The sequence below is a fragment of the Canis lupus genome, chromosome 15 (genome assembly GCF_003254725.2).
Source record: "Canis lupus dingo isolate Sandy chromosome 15, ASM325472v2, whole genome shotgun sequence".
Lineage (NCBI taxonomy): Eukaryota > Metazoa > Chordata > Mammalia > Carnivora > Canidae > Canis > Canis lupus.
Window position 1 is genome coordinate 60,396,184 of NC_064257.1, and position 18,311 is coordinate 60,414,494.

General features: G+C 32.2%; 1 protein-coding gene across 3 annotated transcripts in view; it reads right to left on the reverse strand.

Annotated features, from left to right (window-relative positions):
- Positions 1–18,311, reverse strand: part of MARCHF1 (membrane associated ring-CH-type finger 1) — a 794,329-nt gene that overhangs the window by 520,234 nt on the left and 255,784 nt on the right. For all 3 annotated transcript variants that reach the window (XM_035699269.2, XM_025439444.3, XM_035699270.2), the window contains exon 2: positions 6,387–6,463. The gene's annotated coding sequence lies outside the window, so the exon portion shown is untranslated. The remainder of the gene's footprint in view (positions 1–6,386; positions 6,464–18,311) is intronic.

Consider the following 18,311-nt stretch of genomic DNA (forward strand, 5'->3'; position numbering starts at 1 on the left):
CAAATTACTTTTAGATTAGATAATATGTAATGGCAATAAAAAGTAGATTGTGAAAAAAAAAGTAGATTGTGATATATGTAAAAAACAAAATGGTAAAAGTAGATCTAAACCCAGAATGTGAAATATTAGTCTGCATTGCTGAAATCATTGTTTTAACTCCAGTCTATCACAAATGATTGCTAGAGCCCCAAACAAGTCCTCAAGAACAAATCTCTCTGATTCTCATAATCCTCATTAAGAGTTACTAATAGACATTTTTACTCTACATTACTCTTCACTGGCACCTAGGGAACCATTAAGTTACTTTTTTTATTATTTTATGTCAACTTTCTTCAGTAGGTAATTATGCTATCTCTACTACTCTCATATACCCTATGCATAGTGTTACAAATATTGCTTAAATAGCTCAATAAATTTTTTTAAGCATCAGGGTAAGCATCATTTTATCTTCTCAACAATATCTAAGTTACTAACTGACCATAGCATAAATAGGTGCCTATCATGGAACAAGCCAACCAACAAATGAAATGTCTGGGCTGCAACTTCATACTTAAATCTTTCTGACCAAGTGTCTATCTTTTAGGAAAGTAAAACCAGTATTTGTAAATGAAACAAAGAATCAAATCCATTTTGTGACTACAAAATGTCCATGAATACAAAATAAACTGATGTCTTTAATAAAACAAATAATTACTCCTGAATGTCAACTCTGGACTTTATGTGGGTAAAAACTACTAGAAAAGGAACAAATATTCTTTTTTTCAACATTTCAAGAACTCTCAGGTTTTTTCACTTAAAAATTCACCTTTGGATAAACTAGAGTAGCAGCAACAGTATACAATAAAAATAAATACAAATGACCCATTTGTTTTACTATAAAAAATGCCAATGATAAAAAAAAATAAGAATGGGATTGAGGTAAAAATATGTTAGAGATAAGAAACTTCTGAAAAGTAAGTTCAGAATATTTCCAAAATTAGAAGATCACACTGTATGCATTATTCATATAAACTGCCCCATCCACCGTACCGCTTTAATTTTCATGTTACCATTCATTGCACATTCACCCACTTATTCAGAGTTAAAACTATGGCATCATCTTTGATTCTTTTTCCACCCTTTCCTCTCACATCAAATGTTAAGAATTAATAGAAAAGAATTTCACTGAAATGTTTCTCTTCACTGTCCCTCCCAGTGAATAAAAGCCTAGGCTTCCCACCATGGAATTAAGATCTTTCATGATTTCAACTAATTTTATCTACTTAACTTTGTTTCCTACTACTCATTTCAGAAAATTTTCTCTCCAATATCTTTAAATCTGGCAAGTATCAATATATCTTAAGTAAATTCTTACATTAAGAATGTTCTTACTCTATCCTGTGATCTCGGCTATTAATTATCCATTTAAGGTTTACCAATATTTTACATCCCAATTTTGATTACACTGATTCCTGAATAAATGCAACGGTTCGTTCATTCAGTGATTGCTTGTTTTCTACATCTTTTTGAATAAATATGTGGCGTACAAAAGATAGCCTTAAGACGTTGTGGAAGGTGAGAGAATTATAGTCTATACTTTTTAGTGATTTCAATTCTACATCTAATTTTTATATAACTGATTTTGCTCCACAATGAGATTATAGCAATTTAGAAGCAGTTTTCACATTTTGTACTTTTATTTCCCACAGTTCTTAGCACAAATACTCATTTTGTTGTATTCCTGAATTTATTTTTTAAACTCAAAAAATATAATGGTAATTTCATCTCTACTGAATGTCTAGGTAAACAAAGTCTATGAAATAAGTAGTATTGTAAGCCAGAAGACAGTTAATTCTAAGCTTAAATCACTCAGTGTCTAAAATACTGGAGGGGTGTGGGAGTAGCCTCTACTGATAGGCTTTACCTGTGAAATATAATCCTCTCTTAAGGGAAAAGCAATCATGGGCAGTAAAAAGATAGCTGTGATTTTTTTTAATGTGCTCATTAAAACATTTGTTTAGATGAATTACAGCCAGATAAAATTACCGTAGCTGTAGGAAAGATCTTCCGCCAAAGGCAAATGATCTACTTTGATCATCTTTTAAACCTTAGAGAAAACTGTACTAATTCTCCACTAGGGACTAGAGAGTTATTCAACTGGGACCATCGTTGAGCAGGAGATGTTTTATTAAACCAGTTAGCTTCCTCCTCTGTATGGTTTCAAAAAATCAAAGCCAATTTGATTGAAGCTAATGACCTATTACAGAAGGTAAAACAGTAACTAATTTATGATCATTTAATCACAGATTTAGAAGATGTTATGTTAAATTAATTAGCATTTTTTCTACTAGATAGTCCCTGTTATATGGGATAGGCTTTACTTTAAGAGATCTTTCAAAATATGGGATTTTGAAACATCTACCTGTAGGTATTTAAGTGCTTAAAAATTCTCACATCATGAAAATCTATACTGTTATCAGTCCAGGTTTATTATAGTTTGTTTTTTTTTAAATAACTACAAAATAATGAACTGTCCACCTTTCCTTGCAGTCAGTTCATATATATGAAGAATAATATTCAGTTATTTCACTATTTTCTTTTTTAAATGAATACTATTTCTCTAAAATTTTTATCAGAGATACTGCTTCTCAGAATTTCTGACCATAATTTTTATTTTTCTCCTCAACTTTCTCCATATACTACAGATTTTCACTAGATGAATACATCACAAGCATTCAGAATAATAAAGAGGGGTAAGACCAAAGGCAAAAATATATTTGTTCCTGACTCTTAAAACTCTTTCTTACATTTTACAAATCTAAGTTCTAATAATACCTTCATGGTTCCTAAATTGAATTTCTTAGATGTGTAGGAACTGATGTAGTAGTAGAACAGGAGACTTCTATAAAATCCAAATAGAAAAGGTATATTCACCACTGATAAACCTGTACAGGTCAAATTCAACACCAAATTTCTTGGCCATTTTTCATGCACTGGATTTGATACATTCTAAATATTCAACAAATGCTTCCTATTAATATAAATTGTATAGTCATTGAATACTATTGCTATTCAATGATCAAAAATGTATTTTAAGAGATACACAGATAGATAAATCTTTAGTAAAAAATCAACAATTTTTATTAAATGCAGTATTTTAGGTAAAGACTCCATGGTTTCCAAGAAGAAAAATAATTATAAAAATAATTGAGCCCAGAGAAATACAAAGGATCATAAAGGCCTACTAAGAACAACTATATACCTATCAACTGGACAACCTGGAAGAAATGGAAAAATTTATAGGAACATACAACATACTGAGACTGAATCAAGAAGAAATAAAAAATCTGAACAGATCAATTAAAGAAATTGAGAGGTGCCTGTGTGGATTAGTGGATTAGTGGGCTAAGCATCTGACTCTTGATTTTGTCTTAGGTAATGATCTCAGGGCTATGAGATCAAGCCACAATGGGCTCTGTGTTAGATGCAGAGCCTGCCTAAGATTCTCTCTCTCCCTCTCCATTTCTATAAGAAAAGGGAGAAGAAATTGAGTCAGTAATCCAAAATCTCCCGATGAAGAAAAGCCCAGGACCAGATGGTTTCACTGTTGAATTTTACCAAACATTTAAAGAATTATTAATACCAAGTATGTTCAAGCTCCCCCAAACAAAAAGAGGGAACATTCCCAAACTCATTTTCTAAGGCCAGCACTTGTCTGATACCAAAGCCAGATTCTGATATTCTAGAAAACAAAGCTATACACCAATATCCCTGATGAATAGAGATGCAAAAAATTCACTATTCTCAACAAAATACTAGCAAACCAAATTCAGCAGCACATTAAAAGGGTCATTCACCATAACCAAGTGGGATTTATCCCTGGTTTGCAAGGATAGTTAGCCAATGCAAATTAATCAATATAATGCACCACATTAATAGAATGAAAGAAAATAATTATATAATCATCTCAACAGATACAGAAAAAGCATTTAACAAAATTCGACATTCATTCATTACAAAAACACTTAAAAATTAGACATACAAAGAACATATCTCAACATAAAAGCCATGTATAACAAACCTGGAGCTAACATCATACTCAACAGTGAAAGACTGACATTTTTTTCCTCTAACGTCAGGAACAAGACAAGCATACCCACTATCACCATCCTATTCAGCAAAACTCAACATAGAACTACCATTTGATCCATCAATGCTACTGGAATATACCCAAAGGAAACAAAAATTCTAATTTGAAAAGACCTCTACACTCCCATGTTCTTAGTAGCACTGTTTACCATAACTAAGGAGGTATGGAAACAATCTAAGTGGCTAACAATGGATGATGGATAAGGAAGTCATAATATATATTATCTATCTGTCTGTCTATCTAGTATAGACTAGACACACACATAAAAGAATATTATTCAGCCATAAAAAGGAAAACAAGAAAATTCTACTATTTGGATAGCATGGATGGAACCTGAAAGCCTATGGGGTGCCTGGGTGGCTCAGTCACTTAAGCGTCTGCCTTCAGCTTGGGTCATGGGATTGAGCCCCACGTTGGGCTCCTTGCTTGCAGGAAGCCTACTTCTCCCTCTACTCCCTGATCGTGTTCTCTCTCACTATGCCTCTCTCTCTCTAAAATAAATAAATAAAAACTTCAGAAAAAAAAAGCTAATGCTAAGTGATATAAGTCAGAGAAAGACAAATACTGTATGATCTCTCTTAAATGTGGAATCTTAAAAAGCTAAAAAGAAAACACCAAATTCATGGAAAAATAAATCAAATATGTGGTTACTGAGGCAGAGGGTAAGAGGAGATGAAATTAAAGGAAAATGGTCAAAAGGTACAAACTTATCCTATTGTGGTAATAATTTCATTATATATGTTAATCAAACCATCATGCTGTATACCTCAAGCTTATACAGTGATGTATGTCAATTATTTCTCAATAAAATTGAAAAATAAATTTAAAAAGAATAGGGTTTGAAAAAAGTGGAATTGCTATGCCATAACTTAAGATCATTTTTGTGTTAATCTGTATCCGTATTTTTTCTTTATGACACATGTTAATATTTGTCTTTACAAATTTCCCTTAATTGTATGTGATTCTCCATCAATTTCAAGATCTTTCTGAAGTGATTCATGCTCTCCAAATTACTATAGAGGCTTCTAAAATCTGCCTTTAAGTGTGGGCTTAATGTTATCATAGTCAACACTAGTTAAGTTGTTTAAAAATACTAGCTAACAAAATACTTCTGATGAAAAGCATTTAGAATGGCTACTATGCCACAGATTACAAACCTTTAGGTATATCTTTTCATTTATTTGATTTATCTTGTATTTATTATGAACAGATACAGCATAATGTTTCTTTTTGTTTGGTAGAAATAGTCTGCTGAAAGGAAAAAAGAAAAAAGGGAAGGGGAGAGGAGAGGAGGGGAGGGGAGGGGAAGGGAGGGGAAGGGAGGGGAAGGGAGGGAAAGGGGAGGGGAAGGGAAGGAAAGGGGGAGGGGAAGGGAAGGGGAAGGGGAAGGGAAGGGAAGGGAAGGGAAGGGAAGGGAAGGGAAGGGAAGGGAAGGGAAGGGAAGGGAAGGAAGCAAAAGTCAAAATAAATGACATGTATTACATTCTTTCACTCTACTGGGTCTTTCATAGGAAACTAATTAGAGGCAATGAGATTATCTTATATCAGTATCTGAAGGTAGCTTATAAAAAAGAGGGGAAACTATTTGCTTTAAACTGCTTAGAAACTGAAATCAAAAAATATTTTAACTTTGAAACAACCAGAAGGGTTTTAAATTTGAAGGTTCAGGAGACACTCAATTTAATGTCATTCATGACTCTTCACACAGAAGCCTTTGCTTGTTTTCCTTTTATCATATGAAAGTATGAATATTAGATTCTAGTACATCAAAGTTATGTAGTACGCACTTCATCATGATGAATATTATAATCCTTGAATGTAAAAGTTATATTAGTAACAAAATAAAATCCATATTTTCCCCAAAGACAATCAGTATTCAGTTATCATCATGAGGGAGTTATTATAGATAAAATTAAATATATTTGTTTACTGAAACGGAGGACATTATAATTACCAATATACTGCCCAGAAAAATCAGTATTATTGACAGCACTTCTCCTTTCATCTAGCTCAACTGATAAAGTTCTTATCACAAGTCATTAAAATATTGGCTAATAGATATAAAGAAACAGTTCATTTTAAAAATTAATGCTATTCACTAAAATTGAATAAAATCTAAGTAAAAGAAACTTTGGGAAAAAAAAACAATCAATTAAAACCCTTCCATTAATGAAAATTTGACTCTAATTCCAAATGAAAAATATGGTTGTCTGCAAAGAAAGTCTTCTCTATCTAAGATAAAAATAGATGAACTTACAAAATACAGCAGCGTCTTGTTTAATCACAGGAGGACAACTGAATATATTCTCTCAGAACTCTTCTCGGGCACATTTCCTGAAAAAGAAAATTTAAATTTTACACATTGAACTTAAAAATTTAAACATTGAACTTAAAAAAAAAGTAACTATAACAAACTAAGTTTGTTTAATGGAAAGACCACATATATAGCGTACAACTCTAGGCCTATCTAAATAATCTTTAAACCAAATAATACAATAAAGAGTATTCCTAATGCCATTTGTACCAACATTCAGGTCGTGAGAAAGAATTTCCATCAATTTCTAAATAGCTTGAAAATATCAAGCTACTTCAGTATATTAAGAATGAATCAACTGAAGGTTTATACTCTAATAAAAAACTTCAAAACAATTTTTCTGGTATAAGACCAAAAAAAAGTTGTTTATGACATTCAGATGCCTCTGAGCAGCAAATATACAGCAATGGCTCCAAAGTCAGAGGACAAACTAAAACTCAAACTAGAATACCTGGTCCCAGTTTGATATAGTTATTTCATGAAGATAGTCTGAAATCCACAGAATGTTTTAAACATAATGAGGATGAGTAAAAAAATGGAGCATTTAGAAGATATACAAAAGAACACTGTGCGACGCTAAGCAACAGGTTCACTTTTGGAGCCTTACACGTTCTAAGCAGCATACCATGAAGAAATACAAGTCAACTGGTTCACTGCCTTTCACATCCCTATGTATAAAACAACACCAACTATTCCATCCTTTATTTGTTTTAGGATTCACTTCAATAGAAGGCCTCAATATTGAATTGCCTATGTCTGGTTGAAAGGAATAAGAATGCCAGTTGTCCATACAGTGAGTTGGCACCAGTCTCTTACAATCTCTCCTTATTCTTTTGTACATGAAAAAAGATCACAAGATGGTATTTTTTTAAGATTTTATTTATTTATTCATGAGAGACACGGGCGGGGGGGTGGGCAGAGACACAGGCAGAGGGAGAGGCAGGCTCCCTGTGGGGAGCCGGATGTGGGACTCAATCCTGGGACCCAGGATTACGCCCTGAGCTGAAGGCAGGCACTCAATTGCTAAGCCACCCAGGTGTCCCCACAAGGTGGTATTTTAACAAACTATTAGAGGATATTCTTTTTCAAAGAATATGTAAACATTGTAGTTGTAGGTAAAATATGACATTTTCATTTTAGAATTGTATCTATTTATAGAATAAATGTACAGGGAGCTAAAGTGGAGGCTGTAATAGTTATTTAAAATAAGCTTGTCTGTAGAATTAATACATTGATTTATGAAAGTCGACTGCTACCATTAGGAACACACTGTAAGCACATAAGGTAGAAAGATGAAGTTCAAACAATGTACAACAAACTGAAAATCCGAGAAATCACAATAACAAAAAAGTTTCTACAAGAGAAGAATACAGTATATATGAGAATTGATATGAATTTGTAAGTTATCAATGCAACTTTAAAAGCAAATAAGTCCTCGTTTTATTTCTACTTTCACTAAATGTTTTTTAAATAAGTTTTCCATTCTCAAATACCCAAAACACACAGAATATGACCGATCAGATACCCATCAGCAATTGCAGATAACTTCTTTTACAAATTAAAGGTATCCTTCTTTGGCTCAGAATAGTCCAACTACTGTCATCCAGCTTTAAGCTGCCTCGTTTTGCTTAAATTAACTGGATAACATGAACATTTTCCATGTTTCAAAGGACCTGACTTATACAGGTTATACAATTTAAACGGAATTTCATTATTAACATCGGAGTTCCAAATATAAAGTATCGTGAAATACCAATGGATCTAATATCGTAATGGAAACAAATAAAAACCCTAACAAATTGTGTATAAGTTATACTGACATTAATTGCATGAGATCACTATTAGGCATGGTTACTTCATCAATTTAGGCTCTCCAAGCTAGTCTTTCAAAAGCTTAATAAACCAGATGGGTTTTTTCTTCATATGTACTTATCCAAGCTCTATTTCCTTTTGTGTAATAAGGCATGCAAGTCAACAAAGCAAAGAAGGAAGGGAGGGAAGGGGAACAGGGAGGAAGAAAGGTAGGAGAGAGGGAGTAAGGGAAGAAGGGAGAAAGGAAGGAACAAAGCTTACGTTAAGTGACATGTATTTGGAAAAAGGAGGGAGTCTGAGACAAAACTGTGGTGACCTCTAGCATTCTTACATCTTTGGCCATGTGGTGAGGTGGGTGTCAAAATTATAAATAACTAGAGAGAATCCTGAGAAAGAATTAAGTGAATAAAGAACTGTATGGATAAATTTATCCCACAAATAAATTATTCAAGCAGAAGTGGGAGAATGTCATGATTTAATCAACAGATGGTACATAATGATTAGATCTGCAATTTATCTTTCAAACCACTCCGCCATGATGATTTTCCAGATTCTTTCAGAAAGAGGGAGACTCTAAGTTAAAGGTGAAATTGTTTCACTAAAGTTGCTGGATGGGTTTGGTTATTCAGATTGAACATAGTACATCCAAGGGTGTCCCAGTCTCTTCAAACAGTTTTATTTTATATTTTTATTATAAATATTAAACCCAAAATAGTTTGTTTATACAATTATTATGCCTAACTTCTGGTAGATGGGATAAACTGTTCTATTGTAATAAAATAGGTCAATGTACATCATTCTACTAGAGCTTATAAAGGAGAAACAAATTTGATTAAATAACCACAATATAGTGTGGATTTAATAACATCTATGACAACATGTGCTTCTAAATATCAATTCAAAGTAGCTGAGCTTTGAATTGATATATCCACCAATCATTATATCTATTTATCTAACCTATCTACTTTAATATGTAATATATATGTATTCATAAAATTAAAAAATCTCTCACCACATTAATGTAATGACTATATTTTCATTGAAGTTCACATCAACTATATTTTGTTTACTGCAACAGTGCTGTAAATGTATTGCAGAGTCCCCTGTTGAGGTCTAGAAGGTGCTTTCATTATGATACAAATGATTATGTAACTGCTACCAATAAATCAGTAGTAATCCAAAAATAAATACTGACATAGACTTAAATAAGAGATTACTATATAATGATCAACTCATTGTGACAGAATAAAAAATATTTAGTGTGGAAATCTGATCATTAGAAAAATTAAATGATGTTTTAAAATTTGCTGTTGGACACCTGGGTGGCTCAGCGGTTTGGTGCCTGCCTTTGGCCCAGGGCATGATACTGGGGACCTGGGGTTGAGTCCCGCATCGGGCTCCCTGCGTGGAGCTTGCTTCTCTCTCTGCCTGTGTCCCTGCCTTTCTCTCTGTGTCTCTCATGAATAAATAAATAAAACCTTTAAAAAAATAAAAAATAAATAAAATTTGCTGTTGTTTTCCAAAGTAAGTTATTTATTATATGATGTTATATTATGCTTTATTATCTTCCCTAAGTGGTGGAAACACAGTAAAATTTACAATAAAGTTACTAGAACACAATTATTATAAGCTTATTTTATTATAATGAAAATTACTGAGACAAAAAAACAAAAAATGTAAACCTTGCACCAAAGGGGGGAAAAAAAAAGAAAATTATTTAGAACCCTGAAGAACATTTTGGAGAATGGAACAGAATGAAAACAAAATGGTAGGGAAACAAATATCAGACCTATTAGTTTTAGCAGATTGTAGTATGAATCATCACAAATGGAACAGGATGTGAAATTATCTCCCACTTCTATGTCTACAATGACTGGTGACTTTTCTTTTTTCAAGATTTCATTTATTTACTTGAAAGAGAGAGAGCTTGCACAGGAACAGGGGGAGGTGAAGATGGAGAGGGATGAGCAGACTTTCCACTGAGCAAGAAGCCTGACATGGGGCTCAATCCCAGGACCCCAGGATCACCACCTGAGCCAAAGGAAGACACTTAACCAACTAAGCCACCCAAACACCCCTAACTAGTAAATTTCAAGAAAAATTAGCAGAAAAACAAAATCCTGAAAAATTCATTACACCAAATGTATTCCCCTAAAGTCCCAAAATGTGGACAGATATTTAATAATCATCAATGAGCTGTTCTTGCTAAGAATCATTCATCTCATAAAAGAAAGTTTGACTTTACAAAAGTCAGCATAGATGGGATGTTTGTCATATTCCAATCCTTTCAAATTAAAAAAAATCAGTATATTCTGTTTACTTTATGCAGAAAATCTTGTCGTTAGTCTGAATGTATGCAGGTATAAAAAATATCAATCAGTACTTGAGAATGAGCTATAATCAATTACAGGGAGTGAGTAAACATGAATAAAGTAGACTGAACAGCAATCACAGTGTCAGGTATTTAAAATGTAAATCTAACTTGGAAAAATCAATAACTACTTTTGTTGAAGAAGAGACACTAAATTAAAATAAGAGATGGCATGTTTTTGAACATATAATATACATAATTTTGACTCTGGCAAAGCAAATGTGTTCAGAAGATCATCCAAGAAAGTTTGAGAGTGATAATTGAAAATTTTCTGCATTTGGCAAAGATCATAGTAAAACTTGATAATATTATGAAAGGATATTTATTCAGACTACAAACATTGGCATCAAGTAATATGACACATATTTAAGAAATAATATATAAAGTTGAATAATTAGATTTATTGCAGAAGTAATGAATCACTCTTTGAAGGAAATCCTAAATGTTACTCAAATTATCTTAGATACAGTTCATAATATAATAAGCTTTGTATAATAAATTATAATGACTGAGAATTTGGTAATTTGAAATTTTCAGTATTTTCATGTATACATTTTTGAGAAATTTTTTCCAGGAGTTGCAACAAATTGTAGTTTTTGCAGATTTCTAAAATTCAGAACTTAGAGGGAAAAACTGATGACTAAGTGGATGTCATAAATATATGCATAAATATATAAAACATAACATATGAAAAATATATGAAATATATACACAAAAAATACAAAATATACAAAAAAGTAATAGACCAGTAAAATTTTGATTTGAGGAAGTGATGTTCAAAAGAAAATTCTAAGCAATTTTAAACTTCTTATTTTTCTGTCTGGTCTGAAAGCAAAATTTCTTTGACCAGCACTGATATTGTCTTATGACGCTGAAGATCTCTACAATTTTCTTGGCCTCACTTAAATTTTGGATGTTATTGAAAATTTGTCAACCATAAACATGAAAACATTATGAATATTCAATATGTAAGTTAAACTGATGCTTCATAACCTCAAATCTCAAAGCTATCAAGCAATTTTTTTTATAAATCTCTTGATGACAAGGCTGGACAATGGTATACATTCCAAAACACCTGCTTTTAAATTTATTTCCTAGTTCTGCATGCTGCACTAAGTAAATGTAACACGTCAGAGCACGTTTTCTGTGAATGGCCAGATACTACATATTTTAGGCTTTGCAAGCTGCATATACTCTAGGTTTTACTGCATATTCTTGTGTGTGTGTGTGTGTTTATAATCTTTTAACAATATTTTTAAAAATCTTAGTTTATGAACCATACAAAAGCAGGCCATAGTTTGCTAGTTTCTGTTTTAGAGTTTCCTATTCCGGAAAACATTAGTAACATGTAAATTTAATTTTAAGTAATAAAAATTTTTCTAAAAACATAGTTTCTCTGACACAGTAGCCGCATACTAATTTCTTAATAACCACATGTAAATTTAAATTTAAGCAATTAAAATTAGTTATAAATTATCAAGTTTTTAATAATTCCAAAAACTCAAGAGGCACATGTAGCTATCTGCAGTATTGAACAATGCAGATAAAAAGCATTTCAAAAAAGTTCTATAGAAAAAATATATGCAAGAACCCAAAGTCTGTGCATCAGTGTCTGTATGTATGTGTATCTCTTAGAAGCACGAGAAAAAATCAAAGCGATAATGGCTGAATCTCTTGACATTGATACTAATCTCTGCCATGGGGCCAAGACCAGAATTAAAAAAGATGACTTAATTTGATTATGAATTCCATTGTTAGTCCATCCAATCTTAGATGTTAGCCCATCCAAAATTAAAAGCCATATCAATATGTCAAGTCTATGTCTCCTTAAATAATAGAATAATTTCTACTTTAAAAGAACATATTATAATATTAAAAAAAACTTTCTCAATATTTTAGATCAATGCTTATCCTATTCTAATGTGCATATACCATCTAGAGACCTTTATAAAATACAGATTCTGATGCAGTAATTCTGAATTGGACTTATAAATTGTACATTCCTAACAAGTTCCTAAGTGATACTGAAATTTAGGGCCCAAGGACAAAGTTTCAAGATGATGTATGCAATATAGTGGATTATGATATCTATAAGTGAAAACTATTTGGTACTTTAATATTGACCTAATCTACTAATAATATGTATTCATGAGCAATCATGATAACAGTAACTACGAATCTTAAGACATTCTTTAGCATGACATTTGTGATGCATTGCAAAGTATTTGCAGTAGTAATTTACCAAATAATTTTAAATGTTTTCCCAGAATATCCTTTGTCAAATGTAAATGTAACTTTTCAAAATTTAAATTGTTAAAAAGTATTTCTCCAGCAGCCCGGGTGGCTCAGCGGTTTAGCGCCGCCTTCAGCCCAGGGTGTGGTCCTGGAGATCCAGGATCGAGTCCCACATCAGGCTCCCTGCATAGAGCCTGCTTCTCCCTCTGCCTGTGTCTCTGCCTGCCTCTCTCTCCCTCTGTCTCTCTCTGTCTCTCTCTCATGAATAAATAAATAATCTTTTAAAAAAGAAAAAAGAATTTCTCTGCAAAGACTATCAAATATATCAAACTTTAAAGCAGAAAATTCAATACTGGAACATATTAATATTGAAACTGTCTAAATAACTGAATTGTGAATTTCTGATTTCCACAATAAAATTTCAGTTGCCTCAATTTGAATCTCTTTATGCCTCCTCCAAAAAATAGATATCAATAAGGATATGAAACAAAATCACCCGTATTTTATGGCATAATTAAGCGACAGTTATAAAACATTCAATAACAAGTAAGTGACTATTTGGAATCAATATTGAGAATTCACATCCATTCCTAAGCAGAGGTAGATTAGAAATATAGAACCCAGGTGAGTAGAGTCCCAGTGGTGTCAGAACACAGATAACATCAATCAGAGTGCATAATTCTAAGTACAAAAAAAGACAATTTAAGCAAAGAGATAAATAGAAGCAAACAATCTGTAATACATATAATTATGGTCACTAAAAAAAAATCACATAATGAGATAGAAGTAATATATAAAAGTATAATTCAAGAAAGTATTCCAAAAAGAAATGTTATATTTATGTACTGAAAGTTCCGATCTGTACTCGAAAATCAAAGTCAAATACAAGACATATTCTAATAAGTATCCCAATAGAATTATTAAATTTTGATATATAGAAAAAAATTCTCTGGACATCTAGCAAAGGAGAAATGTTTCATGGAGAAACTAATGAAGATTTGGTTGACCATGCACTTCTTGAATGAAATATGCCAAATACAGAAATACTGGAGAAACATTTTCAATGAAGTAATGAAAGGTATGAGATGATTTTATATACAGCTGTGTTATGCTTAAGCATCAAGGCTTAGGAAAACAATGTTAAGCTTTCAAGTACTCAGGGGATGCTATATTCATGAACCCTTCCTTTGACAGAGCTCTAGCTAATCAAGAGATGATTAGGGAAATTTTGGCAAATCAGGTAGTGATGAACATTGCATCATTCTTTGTGAACCGAAGAGGAAAATACAGGTTAGGATGTTTGTGGAAGAATAGTAAGTAAAGCTTATGAACTTAGACAAAGTAAAAATGATTCAACTATGAAATGAGAAGGGAAGCAAGAGAGAAGGCTATACTGGTTGGCACATAGAAAGTATGTAAAAAAAAAAAAAGTATTACTTAAACCTAGAGCTAACAAACCAAATAACAGAAAGATAAGTAAATAGGTAGTTAGAGAATTGCAACAAGTATTAAGACAAATATAATTGCTAAAATAAAGATGCAAATCTTGCTAAATAAAAAAGATAGTATACAGAAAACCTAATAAATTAAAGTTATATAAAATGTAATAGACATGATAACTTGATTTTTGTAAGACAGAGCTGAAAACAAATATATATTACTAGCTTTAATAAATGTAAACTTTCTCAATTCACCTTTAATTTTTTATAGCAAAATTCAATTCTATTCTGAATATAAAATCCACAATAAACAAAATGGATTCAAAAAAGCAAAATATAAAAAGATATGTAAAGGTATTCTAGTTAATGCAAATAAAATGAAATGCCAAACGTACTACAAGAAAGTAAAATTCAGATCCAAAAACACTAACGCAACAAAACAAAACACCACAACCACCTTCAAAATAAACAAACTCATGCAAATTAAGAAAGAAATTGCTAGGAAAACATTAATTTCATTCTCCAGTGAAAACACAAATGGAAAAATAAATACATAAAGATATATATATATATATATATATATATATATATATATATATAACCCTAAAAAGCTAATTAAGATTTTTATACACAAAAAATAGAAGGCACAGTACCTTCATATTAATATAAACTGGCCATACATTAGTTGCTTAAAAAATTATAGCAAGTCTCAGAGTAGAAATAATACAAACAATATTCCCTTAGTCACAATTCAATAAAACTAAAAAATAATAACAAAAAATTGTTAAAATCTGACAATCAAAACTTTTAGAAACTTCCTCAATTCCAGACTTGAGGAGATAATTTACATCAAAGTTAAAATATTTTTAAAAGTAATGACTTTGACAGGATGTCAAAGTTATGATATATAATAAAATCATTAATCAAAGGAAATTCCTATCTTTAAATACACAGGTCAGTACAAATGAAAAATATTTAAGTGTGAAATTCAACATCTTGGAAAAAAGTAAATCTAAAGGAAGGAAAAAATAAAGATAATGCAAACACTAAGGTTAAATATTTTGTAAAGAAATAGTAATAAACTATCTTTTGAGAAAAAAATTAATAAAAACATAAAAACCATGAGCTAAATTAATGAATAGGAGATAGAAATCATAGGAACACCAGCTGATAAATAAGAACAACATAAAAACTCTTGAAACGATGATGTTCAAAACTCCTAAGATATTTTGCACAAGTATATGCAAATATATTGGAAACTCTACCTGAAATGTATAATTTCATAAGATAATATATTTTACAGAAACTGACAGTAGCATAGAAAAAAAGCTTAAATGAATCCACTTCCAAAGAAGGAGAAAAATTATAAAGCAGACAAAAGAACCAGGCCCAGATATTTCCACAGGTGAAGTCAATCAAATTGCCTAAGACCAAATGTTTATGCTATATAAATTGTTCCTGATAATATACAAAAGAATATTTCCAATTATTTTTTATGAAGTGAATATAATAACAATGCTTGATAAAACTGCACTATATAAGAAAACTACAAATGAATATATATAGGTCTGTTCACAAAAAATCATAAGTAAAATATTAGCAAGCAATCTAATTGCACATTAAAACACTTAATATATTATTACAAAGTGAGATTTATTCCAGAAATGCAAGGTTGGTTCAATATTAGAAAATGCATTAACAGGGATCCCCGGGTGGCTCAGCGGTTTGGCACCTGCTTTCAGTCCAGGGCATGATCCTGGAGACCCAGGATCGAGTCCCATGTCGGGCTCCCTGCATGGAGCCTGGTTCTCCCTCTGCCTGGGTCTCTGCCTCTCTCTCTCTCTCTCTCTCTATCATGAATAAATAAATAAAATCTTTAAAAAAAAAAAGGAAATGCATTAACACAGTTCATCATATAAGTAGATTTATGGGGAAAAACCTTATGATCATCCTAAATGCTGAAAATATTTTTGTCATTCAACATTCATTTTTTAAAAAGATTTATTTATTTATAATTTGACAGAGAGAGAGAGAGAGAGAGAGAGGAGGAGGAGGCCAGAGAGAGGGAGAGAAAGTCTCAAGCACACGCCCAGTTGAGGACAAAGCCTTACATGGGGCTCAATCTCAAATGATCGGAGCTGAAACTAAGTCAGATGCTCAACCAACTGTGCCACCCAACTATGCCCCATTCTTTCTTTCTTTAATTTCAACGACAGTTAGTTAACATGTAGTATAATATTGGTTTCACGAGTAGAATTTAGTGATTAACCATTTACATATAATACCCAGTGCTCATCAAAACAAGGGCCTTCCTTAATGCCCATCACTCATTAAACCCATCCCCTGTCCACTTCCTCTCGAAAACCCTCAGTTTGTTCTCTATACTTAAGAGTGTCTTATGGTTTGCCTCCCTCTCTTTTTTCTCCCTTCCCCTATGTCCATCTGTTTTGTTTTTTAAATTCAACATATAAGTAAAATCACGGCATTTGTCTTTCCTTTATTTATTTTGCTTAGCGTAATACACTGTAGCTTCATCAATGTCATTAGAAATGGCAAGATTTCACTCATTTTGATGGCTGAGTATTATTCCAGTGTGTGTGTGTGTGTGTGTGTGTGTGTGTGTGTGTGTCTGTACCATCACTTCTATCCATTCATTAGTCAATGGATGTTTGGGCTCTTTCCATAATTTGTCTACCGTTGATAATGCTGCTATAAACATAGGGGTGCATGTGTCCCTGCAAATCAGTATTTTTGTATCCTTTGGGCAAATATCTAGGAGGGTAACTGCTAGGTCATAGGATAGTGGTATTTTAAACATTTTGAATACTGAAAACTTTGTTTTCCAGACTGGCTGCACTCATTTGCATTCCCACCTACAGTATGAAAGGGTTCCCCATTCTCCATATCCTTGCCAACATCTGTTGTTTCTTTCCTGTCTTGTTAATTTTAGCCATTTTGACAGATGTGAAGTGGTACCTCATCGTGGTGTTGATTTGTATTTCCTTAATGATGAGTGATGTTGAGCATCTTTTCATTTATCTGTTGGCCATCTGTACATCAGACATCTGAAATATCTATTCATGACTTCTGCTCATTTTTTAACTGGATTATTTGCTTTTTGAGTACTGAGCTTGTTAAGTTCTTTATAGATTTTTGATACTAGCCTTTTATCAACTGTGTCATTTGGAAATATCCTCTCCCATTCTGTAGGCTACCTTTTAGTTTTGTTGATGGTTTCCTTCAATGTACAGAAGCTTTTTATCTTGATGAAGTCCCAATAGTTCATTTTTTGCTTTTGTTTGCTTTGCCTCTGGAGACAGGTCTAGCAAGAAGTTGCTACAGCTGATGTCAAAGATGTTGCTGCCTATATTCTTCTCTAGGATTTTGATGCTTTCCTATCTCACATTTAGGTTTTTCACCCATTTTAAATGTATTTTTGTGTATGGTGTAAGAAAGTGGTCCTGTTTCATTCCTTTGCATGTGGCTGTCCAGTTTTCCCAACACCATTTGTTGAAGAGACTGTCTTATTTTCCATTGGATATTGCTTTCCTTGCTTTGTTAAAGATTAGTTAACCATATACTTCTGGGTCCATTTCGGGGTTTTCTACTCTGTTCTATTGATCTATACATCTGTTTTTGTGCCAGTACCACACTGTCTTGATGACTACAGCTTTGTAATACAGGTTGAAGTCCAGAATTGTGGTATCTCCACCTTTGCTTTTCTTTTTTAAGATTGCTTTGAATATTTGGGGTCTTTTGTGGTTCCATACAAATTTTAGAATTGTTGTAACTGTGAAAAATGCTTGTGATATTGTGGTAGGGATTTCATTAAATGTGTAGACTGCTTTTGGGTAGGATAGAGATTTTAACATATTTATTCTTCCAATCCATGAGCATGGGATAGTTTTTTTTTTTTTTCATTTCTTTGTGTCCTATTCAATATCTTTCATAAGTATTCAATAGTTTTCAGAGTATAGATCTTTTACCTCTTTGGTTAGGTTTATTCCTAAG